At 41.7% G+C, this 27,995-nt stretch overlaps 3 non-coding genes and 2 pseudogenes across 3 annotated transcripts; all 5 read right to left on the bottom strand.

Annotated features, from left to right (window-relative positions):
• Positions 1-20: 20 nt before the first annotated feature.
• LOC116803508 lies at positions 21-2,768 on the bottom strand (annotated as a pseudogene).
• Positions 2,769-3,162: 394 nt separating this feature from the next.
• LOC116803509 lies at positions 3,163-3,341 on the bottom strand. Its single transcript, XR_004363628.1, has one exon. It is a non-coding gene; the product is annotated as a 5.8S ribosomal RNA (ribosomal RNA).
• Positions 3,342-4,028: 687 nt separating this feature from the next.
• LOC116803511 lies at positions 4,029-6,023 on the bottom strand. The gene has a single exon (XR_004363630.1). It is a non-coding gene; the product is annotated as a small subunit ribosomal RNA (ribosomal RNA).
• A 10,197-nt stretch (positions 6,024-16,220) lies between these two features.
• Positions 16,221-25,604, bottom strand: LOC116803507 (annotated as a pseudogene).
• A 393-nt stretch (positions 25,605-25,997) lies between these two features.
• Positions 25,998-26,175, bottom strand: LOC116803505. Its single transcript, XR_004363627.1, has one exon. It is a non-coding gene; the product is annotated as a 5.8S ribosomal RNA (ribosomal RNA).
• Between the last annotated feature and the right edge of the window lie 1,820 nt (positions 26,176-27,995).

Below are 27,995 nucleotides of genomic sequence, written 5' to 3'. Positions count from 1 at the left end.
GATTTTATTACTTTCCAAACACGGAAAACCAAGTTCTTCGCAATCTGTACACGAGCGCAACGAAAACACGTCCGTCGTTAATCCATTCATGCGCGTCACTAATTAGATGACGAGGCATTTGGCTACCTTAAGAGAGTCATAGTTACTCCCGCCGTTGACCCGCGCTTACTTGAATTTCTTCACTTTGACATTCAGAGCACTGGGCAGAAATCACATTGTGTCAACACCCGCTAGGGCCATCACAATGCTTTGTTTTAATTAGACAGTCGGATTCCCCAAGTCCGTGCCAGTTCTGAATTGATTGTTAATTGATAATCGTTATAATTGATAAGAACTAATTGGTTTAACCCAAATAGTATTCTTAAAAATTTTAGCAAGAAAGTTCCACAATTGGCTACGTAACTAAACTATCCGGGGAACAAGTAACTAACATAAATGCTAGAAACTCTATTTACCCAGAACGAGCACATAAACCATGTTATTGTTTCCCAATCAAGCCCGACTATCTCAATCTTCAGAGCCAATCCTTATCCCGAAGTTACGGATCTAATTTGCCGACTTCCCTTACCTACATTATTCTATCGACTAGAGACTCTTCACCTTGGAGACCAGCTGCGGATATTGGTACGGCCTGTTGAGAAGTTTGCGTGTCCCCACCATAAATTTTCAAGGTCCGAGGAGAAAATATCGACACAACAGTATATGTCATGCTCTTCTAGCCCATCTACCATATCTCTCTGCGAAAGACTTCCATGGTAGTACGGCTATAAAACAGAAAAGAAAACTCTTCCGATATCTCTCGACGGCTTCTTTATGGTCGTTCCTGTTGCCAGGATGAGCACGAGGCCCATATTTAATAACAAACGGATACTCAACAGGTTACGGAATTGGAACCGTATTCCCTTTCGTTCAAAATTATTCAAGTGTATTATATTCGCTTTGTTTATATAGTTAGGCATTTTTGTTTTACTTGAAAATTTTCGGCTTTCGCCTTGAACTTAGGACCGACTAACTCGTGATCAACCACTGTTCACACGAAACCCTTCTCCACTTCAGTCCTCCAAGGTCTCATTCGATTATTTGCTACTACCACCAAGATCTGTACCAATGGCAGCTCCATGCAGGCTTACGCCAAACACTTCTACGCATACCATTGTACCTTCCTACTCACTAAAGTTTCAAAATTTATATCACAAGTAATATAAATCATCTACTTTAGCGGTAATGTATAGGTATACAACTTAAGCGCCATCCATTTTAAGGGCTAGTTGCTTCGGCAGGTGAGTTGTTACACACTCCTTAGCGGATTTCGACTTCCATGATCACCGTCCTGCTGTTTTAAGCAACCAACGCCTTTCATGGTATCTGCATGAGTTGTTAATTTGGGCACCGTAACATTACGTTTGGTTCATCCCACAGCGCCAGTTCTGCTTACCAAAAGTGGCCCACTGGGCACATTATATCATAACCTTGAACTTCATATCAAGAAAGTTAAGGTTCTTACCCATTTAAAGTTTGAGAATAGGTTAAGATCGTTTCGACCCTAAGGCCTCTAATCATTCGCTTTACCAGATAAGATTATTTTATATAATATTAAAATGCACCAGCTATCCTGAGGGAAACTTCGGAAGGAACCAGCTACTAGATGGTTCGATTGGTCTTTCGCCCCTATACTCAATTCTGACAATCGATTTGCACGTCAGAACTGTTTCGGTCTTCCATCAGGGTTTCCCCTGACTTCAACCTGATCAAGTATAGTTCACCATCTTTCGGGTCACAGCATATATGCTCAAGGTACGTTCCAGTTAGAGGCATAAATAATATAAATATACATTATACATAACTATATAGAACGCCCCGGGATTGTGTTAATTAGCTATAAATAGCTAAAAAACTAATCCCATTATTAGTCAAGTTAATTACGCTATTAGGTTTACATCCCAATAACTTGCACATATGTTAGACTCCTTGGTCCGTGTTTCAAGACGGGTCCCGAAGGTATCCTGAATCTTTCGCATTGTTAATCATACAAGAGCATATAATAAACACAAAAATCAATGATAATTATGCCATTATATAATTCCGAAAAATTAACGCTCTGTAATAATATAAATCTATCAGCACTTTATCAAATTAATAACATTTATTCTGTGTTAAAATGCAAGCAATTTAATTGGAATAAACTATAAGTTATATTTTATGATAAATTTGGGATATGCTAATAGATTACAATGTCCTTATATGGAAAAAATGCACATTATTCTTAATAATATTATTTAAATATTACAATTTTAATGATGAATTTTCCATAACGGATATTCAGGTTCATCGGGCTTAACCTCTAAGCAGTTTCACGTACTGTTTAACTCTCTATTCAGAGTTCTTTTCAACTTTCCCTCACGGTACTTGTTTACTATCGGTCTCATGGTTATATTTAGTTTTAGATGGAGTTTACCACCCACTTAGTGCTGCACTATCAAGCAACACGACTCTTTGGAAACATCATCTAGCAATCATTAACGTTATACGGGCCTGGCACCCTCTATGGGTAAATGGCCTCATTTAAGAAGGACTTAAATCATTAATTTCTCATACTAGAATATTGACGCTCCATACACTGCATCTCACATTTGCCATATAGACAAAGTGACTTAGTGCTGAACTGTTTTCTTTTCGCTCGCCGCTACTAAGAAAATCCTTGTTAGTTTCTTTTCCTCCCTAATTAATATGCTTAAATTCAGGGGGTAGTCCCATATGAGTTGAGGTTGTATATATAACTATATTTTGCCATAAATTCTTTATATATAAATGATAAAACAATCAATTAAATTCGTTATAAATAGTTCCAATAGTTCTTGTAAGCAAAGTCATTTTTATCCATTTAACGAACCAACGAAGAATAATAACAAAACCAAGATTTTTCTTTTTCCGAATCATTAATAAGAGACAATTCTAGATGAAAAATATTTCAATTTTTTATGCTAGACATTTCTCAGTATTATTTGATTGAAAAAGAAAATATTTCTCTTCGTTTTTCACATTCAAATGTGAGATAATGTTTTTCATTTCTTTTTTAATATTATGAATAAAATCATTATTTAATCCAATAATATACCATATGCTTATAAAAAATTTATAAACAACTTAATTAGCATAGTCTTACAACCCTCAACCATATGTAGTCCAAGCAGCACTATAAAATTAATTAAAGTACATAACAGCATGGACTGCGATATGCGTTCAAAATGTCGATGTTCATGTGTCCTGCAGTTCACACGATGACGCACAGTTTGCTGCGTTCTTCATCGACCCATGAGCCGAGTGATCCACCGCTTAGAGTTTTATAATTCAATTTTATATAATGTCAATATTGTTTTTATTGAAAGAAATTAAAAATACACCATTTTACTGGCATATATCAATTCCTTCAATAAATTTATTTTTATACCTAAAATAAATGTTGCGAAATGTCTTAGTTTCATATAAGCATTATGTATCATAATAATCTGGTTATGGTTTGCTATTTTGGGTGACACATACTGCAAAATTTATATAAAACATTAACCTGATGGATGACAGGTACAAACATTGTATATTTTAGGTTGTTGCATTAGCCAACGTATGCTCATAACATAGATGAACAATACATATTCGCAACGCGTGTATATTATGGTCCATATACACACACACTTATTTTGATTACCACACATTCAAAATTATTTTTATTTTAATTCGACTTCTACTTTCGAATTTAGTTTAGTTTCTTCGATTTCCATTTTCGAGAATTTGTTTTTATAGGAAACGCCGTTGTTGTAGTAAGTACTGCCACAAATACGCACAGCAACATTAATAATGTTAAAGTCTTTTTATGAGGTTGCCAAGCCCCACATATAAAATAAAAGCCATCTTCATTTTATTTTGACTTTAACTTTTGATTCCGTGGAATCATTTTGTAATATTTTTATTTTGGTAAATTGTATTTATTTGTATTATAACAAATATTTATTAACGATAAGGATATTATACAATAATGATCCTTCCGCAGGTTCACCTACGGAAACCTTGTTACGACTTTTACTTCCTCTAAATAATCAAGTTCGGTCAACTTTTGCGAAACAACCGTAACACGCAAGGCGTCACAGTGATCACGTCCGGAGACCTCACTAAATAATTCAATCGGTAGTAGCGACGGGCGGTGTGTACAAAGGGCAGGGACGTAATCAATGCGAGTTAATGACTCACACTTACTGGGAATTCCAAGTTCATGTGAACAGTTTCAGTTCACAATCCCAAGCATGAAAGTGGTTCAGCGGTTTACCCGGACCTCTCGGTCTAGGAAATACACGTTGATACTTTCATTGTAGCGCGCGTGCAGCCCAGGACATCTAAGGGCATCACAGACCTGTTATTGCTCAATCTCATTATTGCTAGACGCAATTTGTCCATTTAAGAAGCTAGTGTCCTTATAATGGGACAAACCAACAGGTACGGCTCCACTTACATAAACACATTCAAACACAATAAACATTTTACTGCCACCATGAATGAAGGCTACATAAGCTTCAGCACCATAATCCTGAAGATATCTATTTAATATATTTGAGTCTCGTTCGTTATCGGAATTAACCAGACAAATCACTCCACGAACTAAGAACGGCCATGCACCACCACCCATAGATTCGAGAAAGAGCTATCAATCTGTCTTACACACTTATGTTCGGACCTGGTAAGTTTTCCCGTGTTGAGTCAAATTAAGCCGCAGGCTCCACTCCTGGTGGTGCCCTTCCGTCAATTCCTTTAAGTTTCAGCTTTGCAACCATACTTCCCCCGGAGCCCAAAAGCTTTGGTTTCCCGGGAAGCGACTGAGAGAGCCATAAAAGTAGCTACACCCAATTGCTAGCTGGCATCGTTTATGGTTAGAACTAGGGCGGTATCTGATCGCCTTCGAACCTCTAACTTTCGTTCTTGATTAATGAAAACATCTTTGGCAAATGCTTTCGCTTAAGTTAGTCTTACGACGGTCCAAGAATTTCACCTCTCGCGTCGTAATACTAATGCCCCCAAACTGCTTCTATTAATCATTACCTCTTGATCTGAAAACCAATGAAAGCAGAACAGAGGTCTTATTTCATTATCCCATGCACAGAATATTCAGGCATTTGAAGCCTGCTTTAAGCACTCTAATTTGTTCAAAGTAATAGTACCGGCCCACAATAACACTCGTTTAAGAGCACTAGTGCAGGTTTTTAAATAGGAGGAACATATGAAAAAATACAAGTATTTAATCACATATAAGAACTCCACCGGTAATACGCTTACATACATAAAGGTATAGTACTAACCACAATTGTAAGTTGTACTACCCGTATGAAGCACAAGTTCAACTACGAACGTTTTAACCGCAACAACTTTAATATACGCTATTGGAGCTGGAATTACCGCGGCTGCTGGCACCAGACTTGCCCTCCAATTGGTCCTTGTTAAAGGATTTAAAGTGTACTCATTCCAATTACAGGGCCTCGGATATGAGTCCTGTATTGTTATTTTTCGTCACTACCTCCCCGAGCTGGGAGTGGGTAATTTACGCGCCTGCTGCCTTCCTTAGATGTGGTAGCCGTTTCTCAGGCTCCCTCTCCGGAATCGAACCCTGATTCCCCGTTACCCGTTGCAACCATGGTAGTCCTAGATACTACCATCAAAAGTTGATAGGGCAGACATTTGAAAGATCTGTCGTCGGTACAAGACCATACGATCTGCATGTTATCTAGAGTTCAACCAATATAACGATCTTGCGATCGCTTGGTTTTAGCCTAATAAAAGCACATGTCCCATAAGGTTCATGTTTTAATTGCATGTATTAGCTCTAGAATTACCACAGTTATCCAAGTAACTGTTAACGATCTAAGGAACCATAACTGATATAATGAGCCTTTTGCGGTTTCACTTTTAATTCGTGTGTACTTAGACATGCATGGCTTAATCTTTGAGACAAGCATATAACTACTGGCAGGATCAACCAGAATAATGTTTTTCCTTCATATTCCATTCATATTTTTTGAATCGAAATAAGCAATATAATAGATATATAGATTTTTCACTTTATATAATTCCATGATTTTTATTATATTGAATAAAATTCAATATTTCGCCTTTGGGTAAAATTTTAAATATATAAATATAAGTAAAAAATCTATTCGATTACGGCCATTTTTATATAGCATTCGTAATCCATATTTTCATTTTTAATTTATACTTGTTTTACCAATATAACAAGAATTTCATATAATTATTGTAATATATATGTTTCTATAATTTTATCTTTTTATATATACATATTTCATTATAAAATATCATTTTATTTCCAACATACATAATTATTGTATCCACACATGTACAATTTTTGTTTAACCAATATAAATATTAAGTTAAATCATTTGCATTTTGAAGATAAATTTAAAATTTATCTCTTTTCATATATCTCTCTGGTAATATATAACATAAAACCAAGCGCATATGATAATATTTCCACATTTAATATATAATTTTATATTTCTTTCATAAGAATCCATATTTGTATTATACCGTAACGATATAATAATCCAACTATACGGCAGGTAATAAATTAATATTTGCCTGCCTCCAAAAATTAACGATAATATATGGAAACGATTTGTTATTCTATATATAATAGAAACTTGACTTTTGTTTCAACGATATTATCTAAAAAGCGTATATTCCTATTATCCGCGGAGCCAAGTCCCGTGTTCTATAGAACTGAGAAACAAATTTGTACGGATAATAATATACTTTATTTTATGTAACCAATATAAACATAATCCGAAATAAATATTTCGAATAATGCGGGAGGTCGGCAACCACTGCCTACCTATAGTAGTTTTTGAACCCGCTGTCCTCAAAGCGGGTATTTTCAATTCCGTTTGCCACCCAACATACGGTCTATTCTCTTATATATTAAGAGATTATAGGAACATTTCATTTTTTTTCCATTATTCATATATAATATGATTATTTTTTTTTTTATACATATAATAAATATTAATTTTTATATGTTTATTATTTAATTTACTCATATAATTGCCAAATTCATATGAATACATAAGTTTTGAACAATATGAGAGGTCGGCAACCACTGCCTACCTATAGTAGTTTTTGAACCCTCTGTCGTAATTCCGGTCGTTTACACTACTATACCCTCTCACTATAATGGCTTTTCTCTATAATACTAAGAGAATATGGGAATATCTCAGCATTTTTTCCCATATACATATAATAATTAACCATTTTCATATGTATATTATTTAATTTAATCATATAATTGCCAAAATCATATGAATACATAAGTTTTGAACAATATGAGAGGTCGGCAACCACTGCCTACCTATAGTAGTTTTTGAACCCTCTGTCGTAATTCCGGTCGTTTACACTACTATACCCTCTCACTATAATGGATTTTCTCTATAATACTAAGAGAATGTGGGAATATTTCAGCATTTTTTCCCTTATACATATAATAATTAATCATTTTCATATGTATATTATTTAATTTACTCATACAATTGCCAAAATCATATGAATACATAAGTTTTGAACAATATGAGAGGTCGGCAACCACTGCCTACCTATAGTAGTTTTTGAACCCTCTGTCGTAATTCCGGTCGTTTACACTACTATACCCTCTCACTTAAATGGCTTTTCTCTATAATACTAAGAGAATATGGGAATATCTCAGCATTTTTTCCCATATACATATAATAATTAACCATTTTCATATGTATATTATTTAATTTAATCATATAATTGCCAAAATCATATGAATACATAAGTTTTGAACAATATGAGAGGTCGGCAACCACTGCCTACCTATAGTAGTTTTTGAACCCTCTGTCGTAATTCCGGTCGTTTACACTACTATACCCTCTCACTATAATGGATTTTCTCTATAATACTAAGAGAATGTGGGAATATTTCAGCATTTTTTCCCTTATACATATAATAATTAATCATTTTCATATGTATATTATTTAATTTACTCATACAATTGCCAAAATCATATGAATACATAAGTTTTGAACAATATGAGAGGTCGGCAACCACTGCCTACCTATAGTAGTTTTTGAACCCTCTGTCGTAATTCCGGTCGTTTACACTACTATACCCTCTCACTTAAATGGCTTTTCTCTATAATACTAAGAGAATATGGGAATATCTCAGCATTTTTTCCCATATACATATAATAATTAACCATTTTCATATGTATATTATTTAATTTAATCATATAATTGCCAAAATCATATGAATACATAAGTTTTGAACAATATGAGAGGTCGGCAACCACTGCCTACCTATAGTAGTTTTTGAACCCTCTGTCGTAATTCCGGTCGTTTACACTACTATACCCTCTCACTATAATGGATTTTCTCTATAATACTAAGAGAATGTGGGAATATTTCAGCATTTTTTCCCTTATACATATAATAATTAATCATTTTCATATGTATATTATTTAATTTACTCATACAATTGCCAAAATCATATGAATACATAAGTTTTGAACAATATGAGAGGTCGGCAACCACTGCCTACCTATAGTAGTTTTTGAACCCTCTGTCGTAATTCCGGTGGTTTACACTACTATACCCTCTCACTTAAATGGCTTTTCTCTATAATACTAAGAGAATATGGGAATATCTCTGCATTTTTTCCCATATACATATAATAATTAATCATTTTCGTATGTATATTATTTAATTTACTCATACAATTGCCAAAATCATATGAATACATAAGTTTTGAACAATATGAGAGGTCGGCAACCACTGCCTACCTATAGTAGTTTTTGAACCCTCTGTCGTAATTCCGGTCGTTTACACTACTATACCCTCTCACTTAAATGGCTTTTCTCTATAATACTAAGAGAATATGGGAATATCTCTGCATTTTTTCCCATATACATATAATAATTAACCATTTTCATATGTATATTATTTAATTTAATCATATAATTGCCAAAATCATATGAATACATAAGTTTTGAACAATATGAGAGGTCGGCAACCACTGCCTACCTATAGTAGTTTTTGAACCCTCTGTCGTAATTCCGGTCGTTTACACTACTATACCCTCTCACTATAATGGATTTTCTCTATAATACTAAGAGAATGTGGGAATATTTCAGCATTTTTTCCCTTATACATATAATAATTAATCATTTTCATATGTATATTATTTAATTTACTCATATAATTGCCAAATTCATATGAATACATAAGTTTTGAACAATATGAGAGGTCGGCAACCACTGCCTACCTATAGTAGTTTTTGAACCCTCTGTCGTAATTCCGGTCGTTTACACTACTATACCCTCTCACTATAATGGATTTTCTCTATAATACTAAGAGAATGTGGGAATATTTCAGCATTTTTTCCCTTATACATATAATAATTAATCATTTTCATATGTATATTATTTAATTTACTCATACAATTGCCAAAATCATATGAATACATAAGTTTTGAACAATATGAGAGGTCGGCAACCACTGCCTACCTATAGTAGTTTTTGAACCCTCTGTCGTAATTCCGGTCGTTTACACTACTATACCCTCTCACTTAAATGGCTTTTCTCTATAATACTAAGAGAATATGGGAATATCTTAGCATTTTTTCCCATATACATATAATAATTAACCATTTTCATATGTATATTTTTTAATTTACTCATATAATTGCCAAAATCATATAAATACATAAGTTTGAACAATATCAGAGGTCGGCAACGGTCTTTCCTCTATAATACTAAGATAATATGGGAATATTTCATCATTTTTTCCCTTATACATATAATAATTAATCATTTTCATATGTATATTATTTAATTTACTCGTATAATTGTCAAAATCCTATGAACACATAAGAGAATACAATATGAGAGGTCGGCGCAACCATAATATAGTAGTTGATGACGAGGTGTTTGGCAACTTGACACAATCCATTAAAGTCTTTATATTAATTATATGAAAGGGACAATATCATATGCGTCACTAAATTGATGACGAGGTGTTTGGCAACTTGATACAATTCTTTAAAGTCTTTATATTTTTTTTTTTTTTTTTTTTTTTTTTTTTTTTTTTTTTTTTTTTTTTTTTAAGTCTTTATATCAAAAATTATATAATAAGGACAATATCATATGCGTCACTAAATTGATGACGAGGTGTTTGGCAACTTGACACAATCCATTAAAGTCTTTATATTAATTATATGATAGGGACAATATCATATGCGTCACTAAATTGATGACGAGGTGTTTGGCAACTTGATACAATTCTTTAAAGTCTATATATCAAAAATTATATGATAGGGACAATATCATATGCGTCACTAAATTGATGACGAGGTGTTTGGCAACTTGACACAATTCATTAAAGTCTGTATATTAATTATATGATAGGGACAATATCATATGCGTCACTAAATTGATGACGAGGTGTTTGGCAACTTGATACAATTCTTTAAAGTCTTTATATCAAAATTATATGATAAGGACAATATCATATGCGTCACTAAATTGATGACGAGGTGTTTGGCAACTTGACACAATCCATTAAAGTCTTTATATTAATTATATGATAGGGACAATATCATATGCGTCACTAAATTGATGACGAGGTGTTTGGCAACTTGATACAATTCTTTAAAGTCTTTATATCAAAAATTATATGATAAGGACAATATCATATGCGTCACTAAATTGATGACGAGGTGTTTGGCAACTTGACACAATTCATTAAAGTCTTTATATTAATTATATGATAGGGACAATATCATATGCGTCACTAAATTGATGACGAGGTGTTTGGCAACTTGACACAATCCATTAAAGTCTTTATATTAATTATATGATAGGGACAATATCATATGCGTCACTAAATTGATGACGAGGTGTTTGGCAACTTGATTCAATTCTTTAAAGTCTTTATATCAAAAATTATATGATAAGGACAATATCATATGCGTCACTAAATTGATGACGAGGTGTTTGGCAACTTGACACAATTCATTAAAGTCTGTATATTAATTATATGATAGGGACAATATCATATGCGTCACTAAATTGATGACGAGGTGTTTGGCAACTTGATACAATTCTTTAAAGTCTTTATATCAAAAATTATATGATAGGGACAATATCATATGCGTCACTAAATTGATGACGAGGTGTTTGGCAACTTGACACAATTCATTAAAGTCTTTATATTAATTATATGATAGGGACAATATCATATGCGTCACTAAATTGATGACGAGGTGTTTGGCAACTTGACACAATCCATTAAAGTCTTTATATTAATTATATGATAGGGACAATATCATATGCGTCACTAAATTGATGACGAGGTGTTTGGCAACTTGATACAATTCTTTAAAGTCTATATATCAAAAATTATATGATAGGGACAATATCATATGCGTCACTAAATTGATGACGAGGTGTTTGGCAACTTGACACAATTCATTAAAGTCTGTATATTAATTATATGATAGGGACAATATCATATGCGTCACTAAATTGATGACGAGGTGTTTGGCAACTTGATACAATTCTTTAAAGTCTTTATATCAAAAATTATATGATAAGGACAATATCATATGCGTCACTAAATTGATGAGTCGCGATCGAACACTCGACGAGTGCAGACGTGCCTGCGGATCGACAGCAAATTGTTAGCAAATTGTTAGCAAATTGTTCACAGTTGTAAGTCCCGTTACTTGTGCCCAGCCACTTCGCGTCGCGTGATCTTGTCGCGCGTTTTGATTGGCCCAGCCAACGTACCTAACGGTAGTTCGCACTAACACCATCGCACACCCGAGTGTGCGTGTTATCAGCGCAAAAAACCCAGTGCTCGAAGCAGCGGTATAATTGCAAAGCAGCAGCCACGTGCTGCCTGGCTCACCGGCTTACGGTGCCCAGCTTCCCCCCCCCCCCCCTCCTCACTCCTTATCAACTTTGGAGAAGATGGACTGGCAGGCCCCCCGCGCACCCACAAGCTTGGAACAACACCACGCAAAAAGGCTCTGAGAACACGCAAGAGCAGCTCCAGCAGCGAGGGAAGCACCTCGCATACAGAGCCGGGCGAGATAAAGCGAAAACCGGCAAAGAAAGCACAGGGAGAGGAGCTGGAAGATAAGCCAAGCACTAGCGCAGCTCTGCGCAAGAAGCTCGCCAACAACGCCTTCGCTTTACTCTCGACCGAAGAAGACGAGTACGACCAAGAGAGCTCTGATGACGAACCCGGACCTAAAGACGATTCCAAGCCCAAGACCCCCGAGAAACCAAAGCCCACCCCGAAGACCATCAAGCCACCTCCGATTTTTATCCCCGATGTGACCAACATCTCGGCACTCGTCAAGATGATCACGACTCTTGTAGGCCCGAAGAACAATTTTACCTACAAGACCGTGAATGGCAACAACGTACGTGTCATGATGCCGGACAAAGAGTCCTATACAGCTCTGCGTCTCCAACTTGTGGCCCAAAACAAGAGGCATCGGACTTTCCAGCCGAAAGATGAACGTGCATACAAGGTTGTCATCAAAGGACTCCACCACTCCACCGATCGTGAGGAAATCATTGAAGACCTTCGCAGACAAGGGCACGCTGTTAGAGATCTGCACAATCCCATTGGCAGAAGAACTAAAGAACCGCTGGGAATATTCTTCGCCAACCTGGAGCCTTCCAGCAACAACAAAGACGTCTACCAAGTCAAGCGGATCTGCAGGTCGGTAGTAACCATTGAACCGCCGCAGAAGTTCAACGACGTGCCTCAATGCTTCAGGTGCCAAGGATTCGGTCATACACAGCGTTACTGCTTCCTGGAATACCGATGTGTAAAGTGTGGAGGCCCTCACGAATCGAGGGCATGTGAGAAGAGGGAGGACGACAAAGCGTGCTGCTTCCACTGCCAGGCGGACCATCCTGCGTCTTTCAAGGGATGCCCTGCATACAAAAGGGCCAAAGCACTCGCTGCTCCGAAAACAAGGCCCGTCGCTAATGCTAACAAGGCGCCGCCCGTGGCATCACCAAACGTCACCTCTGGCAGGAGCTACCGAGACGCCCTCAACGGAGTGCACGCAGCACCGCAGAATCCCACAACCCCAGTCCAAACCCAAACAGAAACCCCACACTCCGGTCAGATAGAAGCGATGTTCGCTCGCATGGAAGGAATGATGGAAAGGATGATGGAGCGCATGTTCACCCAGATGACACAGCTGGTGGCCACCATTCTCAACAGCAAGTCATGCAACTAAAGCTCCACCTAGTCGTCTGGAATGCGAACGGCCTGCAGAACAGCAAGGCCATAGTCGAGCACCATCTGAAGACCCACCAGATCGATATCCTACTCGTAGCCGAAACCCACTTCTCCCCCAGATCCCACTTTAATATCAGCGGATATGACCTCATCCATGCAGACCATCCTTCTGGCAGAGCACGCGGTGGAGCAGCCATCCTCATCAGGAGCGGTATTCAATACCTAGAGCTGCCCGCGTTTCAGCAAGACTGGGCACAATGTCCTGTCATCAGGATTGTCAGCCCGCAAGGAGATTTAGACATTGGAGCGGTCTACTTTCCCCCCAGATACCGCATAACAGCATCTCACCTCAGTGAGTTCTTCGAGCATTTTGGGCCCCGCTTCATAGCAGCTGGAGATTATAACGCCAAACATTCTTGGTGGGGATCGCGCGCCAACAACCCCAAAGGGAAAACTCTGTTTGGGTACCTGCAACGCCACCGACTGGACTGCCACTCCACTGGCGAGCCCACTCACTGGCCAACGAATCCCCTCAAGACTCCAGACCTACTGGACTTTGCTGTGTCGAAAGGCATAGGGCATGCGAAGATCAGCTGCACAACAAATGCTGATCTCCTGTCAGACCACTGTGCAATAAACGTGCTAATCAACACGCCAGTCCTCAGGAAAACCCCGCTCAGAAGGCTCACTGGAAAATATACCGACGCCGCCAAGTTCGCGTCCTGGATGCTCTCCACCGTCAATCCGAACCCCATCCTCAACACACCCAGGAACATTGATGAAGCTATCGGGAATCTCACCAGGCAGATGCAAAACGCTGCGGAATTCGCAAGCCCACCGCCACCAAAGACTGCGAGAACACCTAGCAGGGACCTCCACCTCTGGTCCCCGGAAATTGCGGCACTCGTGACTGAGAAGAGGCGTCTCAGGAGAGTTTGGTTCTTGACGCGCAATCCAAGAGACAAAACAGCGCTCAATCACGCCACAAAGGAGTTGAAGGACAAGATCTCCAGCCTACGCCAGGACTCCTTCCTCAGATTCCTCGAGGAACTCTCTCCCGGGGACCCAGACCACAATCTGTGGAACGTCACCCGCCACATTAAACGACCAGCCAAAAAGGTTTCCGCAGTGCGCAAAGCAGATGGATCCTGGTGCCTTTCGGATGCTGAAAGAGCAGAAGCTTTCGCCGAACACCTTTACAACGCCTTCTCTCCGTTCGACTGCTGCACTGCCGAAGAACATGCTGAAACAGCCCGGTTTCTCAATAGCCCAAGCTCTCCCGGTCCCCCGTTGGAACCAGTCGACCCTGAGGAAGTTGCGCAGGAGATTGCTCTACTGAAGAACAACAAATCTCCAGGCCTGGATCGTATAGATGCGGCGGCCCTAAAAATGCTCCCATTCCGCTGCACACAAATGCTGGCCAGCATTTACAACAGCTGCTTCCGGCTAGGGTACTTCCCGGAAGAGTGGAAAAGAGCAGAGGTTATTGTCCTCCTCAAGCCTGGTAAGCCTGAAGCCAATCTCGCCTCCTATCGTCCGATTAGTTTGCTGGCAATCCTCTCCAAAATACTCGAAAGAGTATTTTTGCGCAGAGTATTGCCAGTACTGGATGAGGCTGGTTTGATCCCCGATCACCAGTTTGGCTTCAGGCGCTCCCACGGAACACCAGAGCAATGCCACCGGCTAGTCGAACGGATCCTCGAGGCATTCGAGCAAAAGAAATACTGCTGCGCTGTAATGCTCGACGTGAAGCAGGCATTCGACAGAGTTTGGCATCCTGGACTCCTCCATAAACTCAAATCCTACCTCCCAAGCCCCCATTTTACCCTCCTCAAATCCTACACTGAGGGAAGAGCATTCCAAGTCAGATGCGGAAGTGCAATAAGCCTACCCAGACTGATCAGAGCTGGAGTTCCGCAAGGCAGTGTGCTCGGACCAATACTGTACACCCTTTACACCGCAGACCTTCCCATAATCCCCTCCAGGAACCTAACTATAGCGACTTATGCAGATGACACGGCTTTCCTCGCCTCCTCATCCGACCCACGAGAAGCCTCCGAAACAATCCAAAGGCAAATGGACGCGCTACATCCCTGGCTCAGCAGGTGGAACATCGTAGTGAACGCGGAAAAATCTACCCAAACAACATTTGCACTAAGGAGAGGAGACTGCCCACCGGTCACGCTAAACGGAGTCATCATTCCCAACGCACCCGCACCCAAGTACCTAGGACTTACCCTGGACCGCAGGCTCACTTGGCGTCCCCACATCGTCAGCAAACGCATACAGGCCGATGCGCGTCTGAGGCAGATGCATTGGCTTATTGGGAGAGGGTCCAAGCTAAGGCAGAACCACAAAATCCTGGTGTACAAGGCAATTCTCAAGCCCATCTGGACCTACGGGATACAGCTATGGGGCACGGCAAGCCACACGAATCGCCTGCGTATACAGCGGTTCCAGAATAGGTGCTTGAGAATTGCCTGTAATGCGCATCCCTACCACGAGAATGTCGCCATACATAGGGAACTTGGAATCCCACAAGTCGCTGATGAAATCTCCAGGCTCAGCGAGAGATACCTGAAAAGGCTCGAAAACCACCCTAACCACCTCGCCACCAACCTGTTAGACAATAGCCAAACAAGCAGACGTCTCATGAGGAGACACCCTCTCGATCTTCCACAACAATAGACAACACATATAAAACCCGCCACAAATACATGTACAATAGTATCCCTTAAGCTAATGTTCCCCCGCAAAACCATTTAATTATTGTCCACTAGGACAGATTTTAAATAAATAAACGCACGCTAAAAAAAAAAAAAAAAAAAAAAAAAAAAAAAAAAACTAAATTGATGACGAGGTGTTTGGCTACAGGAAAAAATCATTTATTTATCGAATCATCAAGCAAAGGATAAGCTTCAGTGGATCGCAGTATGGCAGCTGCTCAACCACTTACAACACCTTGCCTGTTACAAAAGTCGTTTACAATTGATTCTAGGCTTTGTCATTGTATTAAATAATGCTTTTATATGTAACTAGCGCGGCATCAGGTGATCGAAGATCCTCCTAATTTACTATGTTACAAATTACATTGGCATCACATCCATTGTCGTTTATAAAATAAATTATAAACTTTAAATGGTTTAGAAGCCATACAATGCAAATTGCCCCTTATTTATCATTGCAGTCCAGCACGGATACGACCTTAGAGGCGTTCAGGCATAATCCAACGGACGTAGCGTCATACCACTGTTCGCTCGAACAAGTATTGTGCCATTGGTCCGTACCTGCGGTTCCTCTCGTACTACGCAGGAATGCTGTCGCAACAACGTTTTGTCATTAGTAGGGTAAAACTAACCTGTCTCACGACGGTCTAAACCCAGCTCACGTTCCCTTGCATGGGTGAACAATCCAACGCTTGGTGAATTTTGCTTCACAATGATAGGAAGAGCCGACATCGAAGGATCAAAAAGCGACGTCGCTATGAACGCTTGGCCGCCACAAGCCAGTTATCCCTATGGTAACTTTTCTGACACCTCTTGTTAAAAACTCTTTAAACCAAAAGGATCGATAGGCCGAGCTTTTGCTGTCCCTGTGTGTACTGAACACCGAGATCAAGTCAGCATTTGCCCTTTTGCTCTATGTGTGGTTTCTGTCCGCACTGAGCTGGCCTTGGGACACCTCCGTTATTATTTGAGAGATGTACCGCCCCAGTCAAACTCCCTACCTGGCAATGTCCTTGAATTGGATCATACCTGAGTAATTGGAGTTATACCAAATTTTCAAATCAAAAATACATAAATGCATCGTTTTATTAAAGAATTTGTTTGCGATTATATAACAAACTCGTGATACTTTGATCAAGAAGCTTGCATCAAAACCCAATACCATAAGATATAATAAATATATCCGTATAATGGCTAGGAAATGATACACGTTCCATTTAATCAAGTAAGTAAGGAAACAATAAGAGTAGTGGTATTTCATTGACGATACCAAACCGAGGTCTAATATCTCCCACTTATTCTACACCTCTTATGTCTCCTTACACTGCCAGATTAGAGTCAAGCTCAAAAGGGTCTTCTTTCCCCGCTAATTATTCCAAGCCCGTTCCCTTGGCTGTGGTTTCGCTAGATAGTAGATAGGGACAGTGACTTTCGGACCTCTCCGAACTTGTTTTACGTGGCGTGTTCCACACTGAAGGGATTACAACCACGACACCCTGAACACCCACAAGTGGTGCATGTATCAACATGGTGCATGAGTCTGGATACGCCAGACAAACGTCCCGGACTGGAAGCTATAGCTATGTACATAGCGACCACCCCGGTAGCAATTCGAGTACTTGCTTGCCGGGCAAGCACTCCCCCTTGCTGAGGAGCGAGATCTACCTAAAATCTCTACTGATCTCTGGGTCACAGCACCCGAGTTTTGCGCAACTAGCACCGTAACTCAAACGTCGAACACGAAGGCTCTACCCGCGATATGGGTATCAACCACAGCCACCACGATACTCCCACCAGGGGGCCTACCTCAATGTGCTGTCTTGGAGCAGCACAACCCGTGGTACCGAAAGAGAGGCTCGGTGGGCCTCCTCCTTTTGCTCCGACAAGCATGGTTAGAGGAACCAGTCGCTATATTAGTCGCCTCTTACGACAAGCAATAGCGGGCTGTGGAAGTATTCTCGCCCGCTAACCACACGGCGAAGTTTTGGGCTAAATACCCCTCCTCCTACGGAACACCTCGTCCGCAAACGCTGCCAGCCGTTGAATCCTCTGCTGATCTTCCAGGATTCTATTGAAGGTCCAGTTTTCGCCAAGGCGCTGCACTCCAAGTCCATCGAGGTTTCGCAAATCTGCATATAGAGGACAAGCGCACAATATGTGCATCCAGTCCTCATATGGATCACCACAAGCGCAAGCAGTGGTATCGCTGAGGGCTCTCCCTTGCAAAAATGCGTTAAACGACCCGTGACCTGTCAGCAGGAAAGACGTCCTCATCGAGAATCCAAAGCTTGGATCTCGATAGGCGAGAGTGACGTATGGGATGAACTTGTGCGTCACCCGTCCTGGTTCGCTGTCGTCATCCCATCTGTTTTGCCAATTCTGCAGCAAGCACTCCTCTAGGCGAGTCTTCCTCTGCTTCCAGCTTAGACACGTAGTGTCCTCGCCGTATAGCCAGTCGTTCTCCTCCAGCGGGTATCCACGCTTCAGCTTGTACTTGACCGCTAAAAACTTAGCAGCCAAGTCAAGCGGGGGAGCTCCGCCAAGTACCTGCAGTGCCACTGTGGACACTGTTCGGCATACCGAAAGGCATCCAAGCAGGATTAGCCTCTGGCAGGAGGCTAGTCGTCTCCGGGCGGCTACCTGTTCGGCGGTGTCATACCATACCGGGGCACCAAACAGCACACAAGGTGCCATGAGTCCGTCATATATGGTCCGCCTGGCTCGAGGACTGAAGCCCCAGTCGGCTCGAAGCACACGCGCCAATGCTCCAACGACTCCGGTCATCCGCTGGCGAAGCGAAGCTATGTGCGTGAGGAATTTCATTCCTTCACTGACCGTGATGCCAAGGTACCGACAGCTACGCACATACGGAAGGTTCGCTCCAGCAAACCTCACCGTAGGCGCACGTCTCAAGGCACCTTTCAGCAGCATTATTACCGTCTTGCTGGTCGAGACGGTAACGCCAACTTCCGCTCCCCACGCTTCTACGATGGACATCAGCTCTGCACCTTTTTCCTCTAGCTCAGCTCGGGAATTTCCCTCGACGAGAAGCAGCAAGTCATCCGCGTATGCACTCAGCTGGCAATACGGCTGGAGACGCTGAAGCAGTACATCCATCAGTATGTCCCAGATAAATGGGCCACTGATTGACCCCTGCGGGCAGCCTCTAGTTACCGGTACATCCACAGTACCGGAACTGCTTCGGATCACTGCTCTTCGGCCGGAGAAAAAGCTCTGCCACAAGCCCATCTCCCGGCATCCCAAGTCGGCTAGTCGGCGGAGTGCAGCACTCCATTCGACGTTGTCGAATGCTCCTTTGAAGTCCACGAATGTGCCGAGCACGTATTGCGCCGGGCTGGCACAAACACTGCTCTTCACGTGCCTCCAAGCATCCTCCACACATCGTCCTTGGCGAAATCCAAATTGCCATCTGCAGCCTTCCGGAAGAACTTCTCTCACACGATTCACCATGATGGCCTCGAGCACCTTACCAAAGACTGGTAGCAAGCATATTCCTCTATATGAGGAGGGCTCACATTTGTCCTTATCTGGCCCTTTGAGCAGCGAGACAACTCGTGGGCACTTCCACTCAGCGGGAAAGTATCCTAATCGGATGCATCGGGAAAACAACGATGCAAGGTGCTCGGGTATGGCGCGCCAGACTGCCTTGCAGATAGTGCCATTAATGCCGTCCAAGCCGGGAGAGCGCCTGCTCTTCAACCGGGCAACACATGCATCAACCTCGAATACTTCGAGGGCCGGTGGGACTTCCTCCGCGATGGCAGTCGGTGCTTCGGACTCCGCAACTGGGAAGAAATTGCGGAGGAGCACTCGTGCACAGTCACCCCAATCGGTGATCATCTCGCCATTCACGCGGAGGCACCCAATCTCCGTGCACTTCCTGCGGCCTCGGCAAATCTTATAGACGCGCCCCCATGGGTCGTCGGCATGATCTCCCACGAAGCGTTTCCACTCATCCATTTTCGCCCTCCAAATGAGCTTCTTGTAGTTGGCTGAGGCCCGCCTCAGGTCGACCAATACACGCTCTATTGCGGCATCATCATCATGACGCCTTCCATTTTGAAGTAGGCGACGAAGTCTCCGGACTTCGCGCCTTGCATCACAGAGGTCGGCAGTCCACCAACGTGCTCTCCTGCTGGGCAATCGGATGGACTTTCTTCCCAGCGCAATATCACATACATTATGTACTATACTGCGCAGGGTCGAAACTTGCTGGTCCAACGGCGACTCTGAGAAGTTTTCCGGAAGTTCGGCTGCTCTACTCACCATTTCCTCCTTGAACAATCGCCAACGTGCATTGGAGAAGTTCCAGGACGGCACAGGAGCTATGCTCTCAACTGCGCGCGCGGTAGTTGGTTCGGCCACAACAGTAATGATGTTGTGGTCACTCAATTCCCACTCGTCCACTCTCCACTCATATGTGGCCCACATAGATGCTGCCTCATTGACGATTGTCACGTCGATATCGCTTGTAGCTCTGTAATTATCGAACGTGTACACCTCTGTTGACTGGTTTAGGGCGGCGACTCTTGCCTCCAGCATCCACTCTGACAGCAGCTCACCCCGTCTGTAGTTAGCTTGCCCCTCGGCATGACGAGAGAGTTTGCTAAGCCACATGGGGGACACTGCATTCGCGTCGAGGCCCAGGATTGCGGGGGTTCTGCTGGCCTGCAGCAGGACCGCATCCATGTACCGGATGTACGGTTCCAGAGGTGCATCATACTGGCAGTATGCGGCGCAAAGGAAGATTGAGCCAAAACTCCCTTTCACGACCAGACATACGCCATAATCTGTGGTGAGGGTCTCCACTGGCATACAGATGGCTTCCTGGTGATCCACTAGGATGGCTGCCTTCCCTCGCCGATCGATGAAAATTCTCATTCCTTCAGGCAGCACATCCATTCCGTCCCCGCCGAGATACGGCTCCTGCACCAGCGCGAACATAGACTCCGATCTCCTGAGTCGGACTCCGAGCTCGATGGTCGCAGCTCGGCCTCGGCCACAGTTCGCTTGGATGAAGCTAAACATTAGTGTCTAGCTTGCACCCTCGCCAGCAACGCCCCGTATATCGGGGCAAACGCTCGAGAGCATGTAATGCCCCGAGGGTTGCCCTCTGTGGCGGCAGTTCCGGCAGTCCACCGGGTTTTGGCACTTTGCCGCAGTGTGGCCTTGTTGCCCGCACTGGCGACAGACACTATCCTTCTGCCGGCATTCGCTGACCTTGTGGTCGAAACCCACACATCTGTGGCAGGCGTATGTGCGGACCTGTGACCGGCATCGGAATGAGAACCACTTGATGTAGACACGACCTACATCAAGCTTCGCCATCGCCCGGTCGTCAACCTCCAGCGTCACATTTACTGTGGCGCCGTCAGCTACCGACCACGCTTGGTCACCAGGTGCACTGACTTCTTAAACTGGGCCAGATTCATTTCGCTGTCGAAGTTGTTTTCGTGGAGCTCCTTCATAAACTCCTCAGGGCCGATAGCTGTGTCGACGTCATATACGACGACCTTCGGCTTCTCGGCCGCATTCCGTGCCACATTTAGGCCAACCTCGGCGAATCTTTTTGAAGCGACCACTTCTGCAGCTCTCCACCGAAGGAGTGCGAATGATCGCACCCACCTCGACGGAGCTCACGGACCTCGTGTACTCTGACTCGAGAGAGGGTGCAACCATCGTTCGCACCTTTTCCGCTATGTCTTTCCCGATAGCGCAGGGTCGTCGCACTTCACCACCGCTGACCACGTCTCGCGGACCTTGGTAGTCCGCGGGCAGCGATGGGTGCAACCTGCTGCATCTGGGAGCATTGGCGGCCGTATTTTTCAACAGATTCAACGACGGCGGCGGCGGTGGGGCATAGCAAGCCGCGTCTCATGCTCTCCGCACCGGAGCATTAGCGCAACACCAGCTCATCGTAGCGGCTGATAGCATATGAGAGCTCTTCCGTGTCCACTTCTCCTAGTCTGCGGAAGCTGCTTCTCACCATGCGCTGTGTGGCCGACAGCTCTGCCATCATGGCTGCTTGCCCAGCACGGGCGGCAGCGGTGGCGGCAGTGGCAGTGGTGGCAACAATTTTAGCAGCAGTGAAAACGGCGGAGGCAGCAGTGTGGTCGGCAGCAGGGGCAGCAGTAGGATCAGCAGCGGTGGCAGCAGCGTGGGGGGGGCAGCATCAATGGCAGCGTTCTCCGCAGCCGCCGGGCGTCCTCCAGCGACGAAAACGGCTCCTCCAGTACCCCAACGGGTTCTGGCACTCCATTCGATGCCAGGGCAACCAATTTCGCCTGCGTTGGCGCCGAGCTCTTAGATGCCAGATGGCTTCTGCGCCTGCCTCGTCTGGACTTCATCGAGGCACTACTTCCGCTCAAGGCACTCGCGCTGCTGTCGCTCTCCATCGGCATAAATACGATGGTGGCTCCACCTACCGTCGACGCCAGCAACCGTATGCTCGTTTACTCGCTGACAAAAGGTAGTTGCTCTGGAACTCGAGCTCCACCTATCGGTAGAGTCTGGTAGCACTAAAACTCTCCCTAGACACAAACCTTAGCAGTGACTCCCACCAATAAGCTTTGTGACAGCTGATCAAAAAGCTTACTCGAAAAACTTACTCGTAAGTTCGCCTTCAGCACGTGCTAAGTGGAAAATTCCCAACAATTAATTGTTAATTACTTCCAAACCGCTTGTTTATAACACACGAAAATTAGCACACGACTTTCGCGGAGCACTAATTCACCGATTTTATTACTTTCCAAACACGGAAAACCAAGTTCTTCGCAATCTGTACACGAGCGCAACGAAAACACGTCCGTCGTTAATCCATTCATGCGCGTCTAAGCAGTAGATCTGTAATCATTCATGCGTCACTATGATGACGGGCATTTGGCTACCTTAAGAGAGTCATAGTTACTCCCGCCGTTGACCCGCGCTTACTTGAATTTCTTCACTTTGACATTCAGAGCACTGGGCAGAAATCACATTGTGTCAACACCCGCTAGGGCCATCACAATGCTTTGTTTTAATTAGACAGTCGGATTCCCCAAGTCCGTGCCAGTTCTGAATTGATTGTTAATTGATAATCGTTATAATTGATAAGAACTAATTGGTTTAACCCAAATAGTATTCTTAAAAATTTTAGCAAGAAAGTTCCACAATTGGCTACGTAACTAAACTATCCGGGGAACAAGTAACTAACATAAATGCTAGAAACTCTATTTACCCAGAACGAGCACATAAACCATGTTATTGTTTCCCAATCAAGCCCGACTATCTCAATCTTCAGAGCCAATCCTTATCCCGAAGTTACGGATCTAATTTGCCGACTTCCCTTCATACATTATTCTATCGACTAGAGACTCTTCACCTTGGAGACCAGCTGCGGATATTGGTACGGCCTGTTGAGAAGTTTGCGTGTCCCCACCATAAATTTTCAAGGTCCGAGGAGAAAATATCGACACAACAGTATATGTCATGCTCTTCTAGCCCATCTACCATATCTCTCTGCGAAAGACTTCCATGGTAGTACGGCTATAAAACAGAAAAGAAAACTCTTCCGATATCTCTCGACGGCTTCTTTATGGTCGTTCCTGTTGCCAGGATGAGCACGAGGCCCATATTTAATAACAAACGGATACTCAACAGGTTACGGAATTGGAACCGTATTCCCTTTCGTTCAAAATTATTCAAGTGTATTATATTCGCTTTTGTTAATATTGTTATACATTTTGTTTTGATTTTACTTGAAAATTTTCGCTTTCGCCTTGAACTTAGGACCGACTAACTCGTGATCAACCACTGTTCACACGAAACCCTTCTCCACTTCAGTCCTCCAAGGTCTCATTCGATTATTTGCTACTACCACCAAGATTGTACCAATGGCAGCTCCATGCAGGCTTACGCCAAACACTTCTACGCATACCATTGTACCTTCCTACTCACTAAAGTTTCAAAATTTATATCACAAGTAATATATAATCATCTACTTTAGCGGTAATGTATAGGTATACAACTTAAGCGCCATCCATTTTAAGGGCTAGTTGCTTCGGCAGGTGAGTTGTTACACACTCCTTAGCGGATTTCGACTTCCATGATCACCGTCCTGCTGTTTTAAGCAACCAACGCCTTTCATGGTATCTGCATGAGTTGTTAATTTGGGCACCGTAACATTACGTTTGGTTCATCCCACAGCGCCAGTTCTGCTTACCAAAAGTGGCCCACTGGGCACATTATATCATAACCTTGAACTTCATATCAAGAAAGTTAAGGTTCTTACCCATTTAAAGTTTGAGAATAGGTTAAGATCGTTTCGACCCTAAGGCCTCAATCATTCGCTTTACCAGATAAGATTATTTTATATAATATTAAAATGCACCAGCTATCCTGAGGGAAACTTCGGAAGGAACCAGCTACTAGATGGTTCGATTGGTCTTTCGCCCCTATACTCAATTCTGACAATCGATTTGCACGTCAGAACTGTTTCGGTCTTCCATCAGGGTTTCCCTGACTTCAACCTGATCAAGTATAGTTCACCATCTTTCGGGTCACAGCATATATGCTCAAGGTACGTTCCAGTTAGAGGCATAAATAATATAAATATACATTATACATAACTATATAGAACGCCCCGGGATTGTGTTAATTAGCTATAAATAGCTAAAAAACTAATCCCATTATTAGTCAAGTTAATTACGCTATTAGGTTTACATCCCAATAACTTGCACATATGTTAGACTCCTTGGTCCGTGTTTCAAGACGGGTCCCGAAGGTATCCTGAATCTTTCGCATTGTTAATCATACAAGAGCATATAATAAACACAAAAATCAATGATAATTATGCCTTATATAATTCCGAAAAATTAACGCTCTGTAATAATATAAATCTATCAGCACTTTATCAAATTAATAACATTTATTCTGTGTTAAAATGCAAGCAATTTAATTGGAATAAACTATAAGTTATATTTTATGATAAATTTGGGATATGCTAATAGATTACAATGTCCTTATATGGAAAAAATGCACATTATTCTTAATAATATTATTTAAATATTACAATTTTAATGATGAATTTTCCATAACGGATATTCAGGTTCATCGGCTTAACCTCTAAGCAGTTTCACGTACTGTTTAACTCTCTATTCAGAGTTCTTTTCAACTTTCCCTCACGGTACTTGTTTACTATCGGTCTCATGGTTATATTTAGTTTTAGATGGAGTTTACCACCCACTTAGTGCTGCATATCAAGCAACACGACTCTTTGGAAACATCATCTAGCAATCATTAACGTTATACGGGCCTGGCACCCTCTATGGGTAAATGGCCTCATTTAAGAAGGACTTAAATCATTAATTTCTCATACTAGAATATTGACGCTCCATACACTGCATCTCACATTTGCCATATAGACAAAGTGACTTAGTGCTGAACTGTTTTCTTTTCGCTCGCCGCTACTAAGAAAATCCTTGTTAGTTTCTTTTCCTCCCCTAATTAATATGCTTAAATTCAGGGGGTAGTCCCATATGAGTTGAGGTTGTATATATAACTATATTTTGCCATAAATTCTTTATATATAAATGATAAAACAATCAATTAAATTCGTTATAAATAGTTCCAATAGTTCTTGTAAGCAAAGTCATTTTTATCCATTTAACGAACCAACGAAGAATAATAACAAAACCAAGATTTTTCTTTTTCCGAATCATTAATAAGAGACAATTCTAGATGAAAAATATTTCAATTTTTTATGCTAGACATTTCTCAGTATTATTTGATTGAAAAAGAAAATATTTCTCTTCGTTTTTCACATTCAAATGTGAGATAATGTTTTTCATTTCTTTTTTAATATTATGAATAAAATCATTATTTAATCCAATAATATACCATATGCTTATAAAAATTTATAAACAACTTAATTAGCATAGTCTTACAACCCTCAACCATATGTAGTCCAAGCAGCACTATAAATTAATTAAAGTACATAACAGCATGGACTGCGATATGCGTTCAAAATGTCGATGTTCATGTGTCCTGCAGTTCACACGATGACGCACAGTTTGCTGCGTTCTTCATCGACCCATGAGCCGAGTGATCCACCGCTTAGAGTTTTATAATTCAATTTTATATAATGTCAATATTGTTTTTATTGAAAGAAATTAAAAATACACCATTTTACTGGCATATATCAATTCCTTCAATAAATTTATTTTTATACCTAAAATAAATGTTGCGAAATGTCTTAGTTTCATATAAGCATTATGTATCATAATAATCTGGTTATGGTTTGCTATTTTGGGTGACACATACTGCAAAATTTATATAAAACATTAACCTGATGGATGACAGGTACAAACATTGTATATTTTAGGTTGTTGCATTAGCCAACGTATGCTCATAACATAGATGAACAATACATATTCGCAACGCGTGTATATTATGGTCCATATACACACACACTTATTTTGATTACCACACATTCAAAATTATTTTTTATTTAATTCGACTTCTACTTTCGAATTTAGTTTAGTTTCTTCGATTTCCATTTTCGAGAATTTGTTTTTAAGGAAACGCCGTTGTTGTAGTAAGTACTGCCACAAAACGCACAGCAACATTAATAATGTTAAAGTCTTTTTATGAGGTTGCCAAGCCCCACATATAAAATAAAAGCCATCTTCATTTTATTTTGACTTTAACTTTTGATTCCGTGGAATCATTTTGTAATATTTTTATTTTGGTAAATTGTATTTATTTGTATTATAACAAATATTTATTAACGATAAGGATATTATACAATAATGATCCTTCCGCAGGTTCACCTACGGAAACCTTGTTACGACTTTTACTTCCTCTAAATAATCAAGTTCGGTCAACTTTTGCGAAACAACCGTAACACGCAAGGCGTCACAGTGATCACGTCCGGAGACCTCACTAAATAATTCAATCGGTAGTAGCGACGGGCGGTGTGTACAAAGGGCAGGGACGTAATCAATGCGAGTTAATGACTCACACTTACTGGGAATTCCAAGTTCATGTGAACAGTTTCAGTTCACAATCCCAAGCATGAAAGTGGTTCAGCGGTTTACCCGGACCTCTCGGTCTAGGAAATACACGTTGATACTTTCATTGTAGCGCGCGTGCAGCCCAGGACATCTAAGGGCATCACAGACCTGTTATTGCTCAATCTCATTATTGCTAGACGCAATTTGTCCATTTAAGAAGCTAGTGTCCTTATAATGGGACAAACCAACAGGTACGGCTCCACTTACATAAACACATTCAAACACAATAAACATTTTACTGCCACCATGAATGAAGGCTACATAAGCTTCAGCACCATAATCCTGAAGATATCTATTTAATATATTTGAGTCTCGTTCGTTATCGGAATTAACCAGACAAATCACTCCACGAACTAGAACGGCCATGCACACCACCCATAGATTCGAGAAAGAGCTATCAATCTGTCTTACACACTTATGTTCGGACCTGGTAAGTTTTCCCGTGTTGAGTCAAATTAAGCCGCAGGCTCCACTCCTGGTGGTGCCCTTCCGTCATTCCTTTAAATTTCAGCTTTGCAACCATACTTCCCCGGAGCCCAAAAGCTTTGGTTTCCCGGGAAGCGACTGAGAGAGCCATAAAGTAGCTACACCCATTGCTAGCTGGCATCGTTTATGGTTAGAACTAGGGCGGTATCTGATCGCCTTCGAACCCTAACTTTCGTTCTTGATTAATGAAAACATCTTTGGCAAATGCTTTCGCTTAAGTTAGTCTTACGACGGTCCAAGAATTTCACCTCTCGCGTCGTAATACTAATGCCCCAAAACTGCTTCTATTAATCATTACCTCTTGATCTGAAAACCAATGAAAGCAGAACAGAGGTCTTATTTCATTATCCCATGCACAGAATATTCAGGCATTTGAAGCCTGC

This window comes from Drosophila sechellia, unplaced genomic scaffold (genome assembly GCF_004382195.2).
Source record: "Drosophila sechellia strain sech25 unplaced genomic scaffold, ASM438219v1 Y_423, whole genome shotgun sequence".
In the NCBI taxonomy this organism is placed as follows: domain Eukaryota; kingdom Metazoa; phylum Arthropoda; class Insecta; order Diptera; family Drosophilidae; genus Drosophila; species Drosophila sechellia.
The sequence above is the reverse complement of the archived record's forward strand: the minus strand, read 5'-3'. Positions and strand labels throughout refer to the sequence as shown.